At 52.1% G+C, this 6,684-nt stretch overlaps 1 long non-coding RNA gene across 1 annotated transcript; it reads left to right on the plus strand.

The window, feature by feature from the left end:
* Window positions 1-263: 263 nt before the first annotated feature.
* LOC116526469 lies at window positions 264-6,408 on the plus strand. Its single transcript, XR_004258168.1, has 3 exons — window positions 264-350; window positions 6,114-6,116; window positions 6,397-6,408. It is a non-coding gene; the product is annotated as an uncharacterized LOC116526469 (long non-coding RNA).
* Window positions 6,409-6,684: the final 276 nt, after the last annotated feature.

The following is a 6,684-nucleotide window of genomic DNA, read 5'->3' on the forward strand; positions in this document are numbered from 1 at the left end:
GGGGGATCTAGGGGTTCACCCACGCTACCTGATTTCCAGGCAAGCTGCCTGGGCACAGCAGTTCCAGACACAGGCCCACGTTCCAGACTCCGGACGGCAAGACTAAAGAGCGAGCCCACTTGGGTCTGTTTCATAACATCTCTGGCTTCATCTTCTTCATCTGCAAAATGGTTTCACATTCCTGGCCTGGGAGGCTCCCCCTTCTGGGAAGAGCCACATAAGCAGCACTCCTTTCTGCTGCTGTCCTGGTCTCTTCCTTTGTCCCCAGGCGGTGAGGTGGAGGGAGTCACAGGGTTGGTGCACACACTCCGACCCGATGGATCTGGGACCAGAAGGAGGGGCAGTGCTCCGTGCAAGGCAGGCTCGTCAGCTGAGCTCAACTCGCCAGCATCGACAGATGGCCCTGCGAGGAAAGGACAGAGCACAGTCAGACAACCGGGGAGCAAAGGACTGTGTCCCCAGTAAACAGCAGCCAGGCGGTTTACTGAGCACTTGTTATGTGCCGAGAATTCTAAGGACTCAGCTTGCATTTTTGCATTCATCCTTACAAACAACCACATGAGGTCTGTCTTTAGAGGCAAGGAAACCAAGGCACAGAGAGGTGACATAGTGGCCCACGTCACCAGCCACAAGCATGGGACCCAGGGAGGCACGCCAGGTCACTCAGCTCCACGGCCCTTCAGGGAAGAGGACTTAATGAGGAAATAAATGATGAGAGTGAGGCAGTGGGGCGGGTGAGGGGAAAGGAAGGGGTTATCCATCCCCACCAAGGGGACAAGGACAGGGGACAGGGCGGGTGGGCAACCAAGGACACAGGCCACTCACGGGAGACCTCAGGGGTCACCAACTGCAAGGGAGGGAGCGGGAGACAGGAGGAGAGTGGTCTGTACCGAAGACCCAGCCTGGATCCGCATGCTGGGCACAAGAGGCCCCTTCTGGAAGGTGGGGCCGCAGCTCTCCGCCGGCCGAAATGGTACGCTCCCTTTGAAACAGTAATCCCTCTTGCTGGAACCTCTCCTAAGGAAATTTTCCCTTTCCTCCTCCTGCTGGGGGCCAAGGAACAAAGCAGGTAGCTTGTCTCCTGGCGACCAGAGCTGGAGACCACACGCATTTCCTGAGAAAGGCAGGGCTGCTGCAGTGTGAGGCGCCTGCATCCCGCCCCAGCACCTGGATGGGAGGGTGTGTTGGGGGTGAGTGTAGGGAGATGGGGTGGGGGAGGGGAGAGCTACGGGGCACCGTGGGTGGCCAGTACCCCCCACTTGGCTCATGGTTCATAACCTATTCTGAGTTTATCTGCATTAACCATTCTGAGTTCACCCTTCATGGGCTGGATTTTTGTTTATGTTATTTTATGTGCAACTTTCTGTCAATGTAGAACCCAGCATCGTGTGTGAGAGTGTGTGTGTGTGTGTGTGTGTGTGTGTGTGTGTTTGGAATGTTTTTAATGGAGGCATAACCTATACAGTAAGAGTGCACTCATCTTTTTGGGTTTTTATTTTTTCTATTTTTGAGGTGGAGTCTCGCTCTGTCTCCCAGGCTGGAATGCAGTGGCATGGTCTCGGCTCAGTCAGCCTCCCCCACCCAGGTTCAAGCGATTTTCCTCCCTCAGCCTCCCCAGTAGCTGAGATTACAGGCACATGCCACCATGCCCAGCTAATCTTTTAAAAATTTTTTAGTACGGATGGGGCTTCACCATGTTGGCCAGGCTGGTCTCGAACTCCTGACCTCAAATGATCCACTCACCTCAGCCTCCCAAAGTGCTGAGATTACAGGCATGAGCCACCGCACCTGGCCCTTTTTGGTTTTCAGGCTAGTCAAGCGCAGTAGTGAGAAAGGGGAGAGAGCAGCAGGAGCTGGCTCTGTAACAGCCTGTGAGAACACTGGCTGAGATAACTTACTGCCTTCCACCAGCCAAGTGCACTCATTTAAATGTGCAGCTTGCAGGTTTTTTTCTTTAAGAGCCAGGGTCTTACTCTGTCACCCAGGCTGGAGGGCAGTGGCACGATCATGACTCACTTCAGCCTCCACCTCTTGGGCTTAAGCAATCCTCCCATCTCAGCCTCCCAAAGAGCTGGGACTACAGACTATGTGCCACCATGCTAGGCTAGTTTTGTCTTTTTAGTAGAGATGGGGTTTCACCATGTTGGCCAGGCTGGTCTGGAACTTCTGACCTCAGGTGATCCTCCCACCTTGGCCTCCCAAAGTGCTGGGATTACAGGCGTGAGCCACTGCATCTGGCCTTGATAGCTTTTTACACAGGTGTATACCATGACCGACATCAAATTCAGACCTTGGCTACTCAAAGTATGGTCCTCAGACCAGCAGCACTGGCCTCTCCAGAGAGCACCTTCTGAGTCAGAATCTACCTCAGGGAAGTTGTGTGCTTAGTAAAACAGGTGTGCTGGCCGAGATGCAGATGGAAGCCCCTAAGCCTGAGGGCTGATGCCTGGCTCCGGGGCCTAGAACAGGCTCTGAGGTGCTGCCACCTCACTTGTCACCGGCATTTGGAGACCCCGCATTTCACGATTCCCAGGAGAGGCTTTCCAAACCCATCAATTCATTGATGAGGGGAAGGGACCATCCCAAGTTCCCACAGCAGGTCACTAATAGATCCAGGGCACCAGTGGCCCCAACGAGGCCTCTTACCCCACGACTTTGCTACTTTGTACCTCAACCTACCCATCTGCAAATAGGCATGGAGATCTCCATCCAATCTGTCTCCCGTAGCGTAGGAGTGTACTGCAGACACTGAGTCTTGACCTCATGTGGTGGGGCTTCCTGGCACTTTCTCACGCATGTCCCTGCACTGTCTCACTGAAGCCACGCAACAAGCCTGTAAGGCAGGAACTGTTAGTATCACATTAATATCAACATATTAACATCAAGCTGGTGGCGGGGGCGGGGGGTGACTCATGCCAGTAATCCCAGCATTTTAGGGGGCCTTGGTCGGAAGACTACTTGAATCCAGGAGTTGGAGACCAGCCTGGCCAACAAAGCAAGACTCCTGTCTCTACAAAAAATTGGCCGGGCGCAGTGGCTCACACCTGTAATCCCAGCACTTTGGGAGGCCAAGGCCAGCAGATCACAAGGTCAAGAGATCAAGACCATCCTGGCCAACACGGTGAAACTCAGTCTCTACTAAAAATACAAAAATTAGCCAGCTGTGGTGGCCTGTGCCTGTAGTCCTAGCTACTTGAGAGGCTGAGACAGGAAAATTGCTTGAACCCAGGAGGAGGAGGTTGCAGTGAGCCAAGATCACACCACTGCACTCCAACTGGGGTGAGAGATGGAGATCCTGTCTCCAAAAAAAAAAAAAAAAATCCATAATGATGTCAATGGTATTGTGCCATTTTACAGAAGAAGAAATAAAAGCTCACAGAAGTTAAGCAACTTGCCCGAGAAGCTACAAAACAGGGCAGCCGGGACTTGAACCCAGACAGTCTGACTCCAAAGCCCTAAATAATTTTAACCTAAATCTCCAGGAAAATGAGCAACATAGGATGTCCAGCCCTCCGGCAAACTAGTTTAAGAAAGAAAGTGTCTTTCTTTTCTTCTGTACTTGGGGTGGAGGTGGGGTTGGGAGGATAAACAACAATCATGCATGCACATGATTTAAACAAAAATTCAAAGCATCCAAGGACTTCACAACAAAAAACTGGTTTCCCTCCCACCTCATTGCCCGAGGCAACCTCTCTGATTCATCCCTTGTGTGGCTTTTCAAGATACGCTCTGCACGACCTGACACACCTGGACACATACACTGCCTTTCCCACTCACGTGAACGTGAGCCCATTCTCCCTTCAGACCTGGCCTGGCCCTTACCGCCCTGCACTGGTACCCCATCAGCCCACAGAGGCGGGCTCATGGGTTATGGTGTGGGATGCCCTGCAACGCCCTGGCCACCCCACGCTGCTGCGCACACAGCTTGCGGAGCCAAGCCACCTCACGCTCCTGGCAGCGCTTCTGCAAGACGCCTCCCAGAGGCGGGATCGCCCCACGTGGGGGTGGATGATTTTGACCTTGACAGAGACAAGGGACATTTCTTATCTACCAGCCTTGGACAGGGCACCAGATGTCTGGTACCACCAGTGCCCAGATCCTGGGTGGGGAGGGGAGGGGCCCAGAGTAGGGAAGGACAGCCCTTTCTAAGAAACTGGAAGTGAAACCAGAGAAACGTGTGGGCAAGTGCATGAGGCTCCTCGGAGTGAGGGACCTGTCTGTGTAGCTACTTCTGCAGAAGAGCCAGGAGCCCCCCTCTCTCTCTGATCGTCCTGGGGTGACAGTCCTGTCTCCCACAACCCCCAGCCCTCTAGACTTGAGCTTTACATTGGGCCAGAGCCTGGCAGGTGGCAGAAGTTTCCCCGTGTCCCAACTGAAATTAACAGTTATACGGCACCATTGTATCAGGCCACGCTAGTGCCAACCTCCCTTGGGCCATACAGGGCCTTAAGTTTATTTATTTTTTGAGATGGAGTGTTGCTCCTGTTGCCCAGGCTGGAGTGCAATGGTGCAATCTCAGCTCACTGCAACCTCTGCCTCCTGAGTTCAAGCGATTCTCCTGCCTTACCTCCCAAGTAGCTGGGATTACAGGCATGTGCCACCACGCCTGGCTAATTTTTGTATTTTTAGTAGAGACAGGGTTTTACCACGTTGGTCAAGCTGGTCTTGAACTCCTGACCTCAGGTGATCCACCCGCCTCAGCTTCCCAAAGTGCTGGGATTACAGGCGTCAGCCACTGTGCCCGGCCAGGGTCTTAACTTTAAATTTTACAGACATTTATTTGAGTGGTAACTAGGTGCCAAGGACTGCTTCGAGCATAGTATAAACATAAGTCCCTTTCATCCCCAAAACATCCTACGAAGTGGGTGCTATTATTGCGTTCATTTTACAAACGAGAAACCTGAGGTCAGACAGGGTAAGCACGGAGTCCAAGGCAGTGGAGCTATGGAAAGGCAGAACCCTTGTCCTCACCACAGCTCTGTCCTCTCACAGGCGGGTCTGTGAAAGTACCCCATGCTGGGCCCCTCTTGGAGTTCCTGATCTTGTGGGTGGGAGGTGGGCCCGAGAGTCTGGGTTTTGTTTGTTTGGACCCAGGGTCTCACTCTATTGCCCAGGCTGGAGTGCAGCCTCGGATTCCTGGGCTCAATCCATCCTCCCACCTCAGCCTCCAGAGTAGCTGGGACTACAGGCACACACCACCACACACCCAACCAGTTACATATATATATATTTTGTATAGATCTGTTTTTCTACCAAGACACCAGGGGTTCAGTCTAGGTCCTGCTGCTTGCCACACAGAAAGCCAAAGACTGAGATGATGAGTATTGCCAAGGACGAAGGCTTTAATCCGGTGCTGCAGCCGAGATGGGAGTTCAGGCTCAAATCCATCTCCCCAACCAACTAAAACTGGGGGTTTATATAGCAGGGGAGAAATGTACTGACTGATGTCCAAGAAAACAGGAACCAGGCGGGGGCAAGGAAACAATCACGATGAATGAGGGCCCCTCGCCCCCCCCACATCTCATTGTCTGGATGTGGTGATCTGGTTACTTTCAGTTCTTTAGTACTTTTTTGAGATGCTTGAAGGTCCTTTCCTGATAAAGAACTCTGGTAAACAAATAAAAGCTTCAAGCTTCTCAGCAGGAAAGGTCAATTTCTTTGTTTACCCAAAAACCTATTTATGGAACTACTGAGTCAGTTTCAGTTTTGTCATGTTGCCCAGGCTGGTCTCAAACTTCTGGGCTTAAGCGATCCTCCCGCCTTAGCCTCCCAAAGTGTTGGGATGACAGGCATGGGCCACCATGCCCAGCCAAGAGTCTGCATTCCTAACAAGCACCAGGTAATTCTATACAGTCCATAGGAGCCTTTACTGGACAAGAGCTGGTCTTCAAAGCCCTTCAACCAGGGATTCTTCATGGACGGTCTCATGGTGCCATATGCATCCCACCGCCTGTGGCCTGGGTTCCCCAGTGACCCCTAACCTTGGGCACTTTGAAATAAGGGGCTGCCCACACACAACACACGCACCAGAATGTGCAAGGTGAAAATGACGAAACCAAGAGTGAAGATGGAGAGCAACTAGAACCCCCACTCACTGCCGCCATGAACATGAGTTGGTGCAAGCTTTTAGAAATCTGCTTGGCATAGATTTCCTGAGGCTGGGCACATACACAGCCTACTACCCCATGATCCCACTTCCAAGGATATGCCCAAGAGAAATGTGGTCGCACATTCTCCAAAAGACAAGTTCAAGAACACACATATCGGTGCTATTCATGACAGCTCCAGGCTGGGAGGAACAGAGTTTGTTGAAATCAGGTCAGATAAACCTATGATCCATTCAGACAGTGGAATATTATACAGCAGTGAGAAGGATTATACAACTGCACGCATCAGGCTGAGCTCAGCGGCTCAAACGTATAATCCTAGTCCGAGGCAGGGGGGTCAATTGAGCCCAGGAGTTCAAGACCAACCTGGGCAACTTGGCGAAACCCAATCTCTACAAAAACATACAAAAATCAGCCAGGCATGGTAGCCTGTGCCTATAGTCCCAGCAGAGGTGCAAGGATCCCTTGAGCCCAGGAGGTCAAGGCTGCAGTGAGCTCTGATCACACCACTGTACTCCAGCCTGGGCAAAAGAGTGAAACCCAGTCTCACAAAACAAATAAACAATTGCACACATCA

Source organism: Sapajus apella, unplaced genomic scaffold, assembly GCF_009761245.1.
Source record: "Sapajus apella isolate SASKATOON/1434 unplaced genomic scaffold, GSC_monkey_1.0 scaffold51, whole genome shotgun sequence".
Classification (NCBI taxonomy): Eukaryota; Metazoa; Chordata; class Mammalia; order Primates; family Cebidae; genus Sapajus; species Sapajus apella.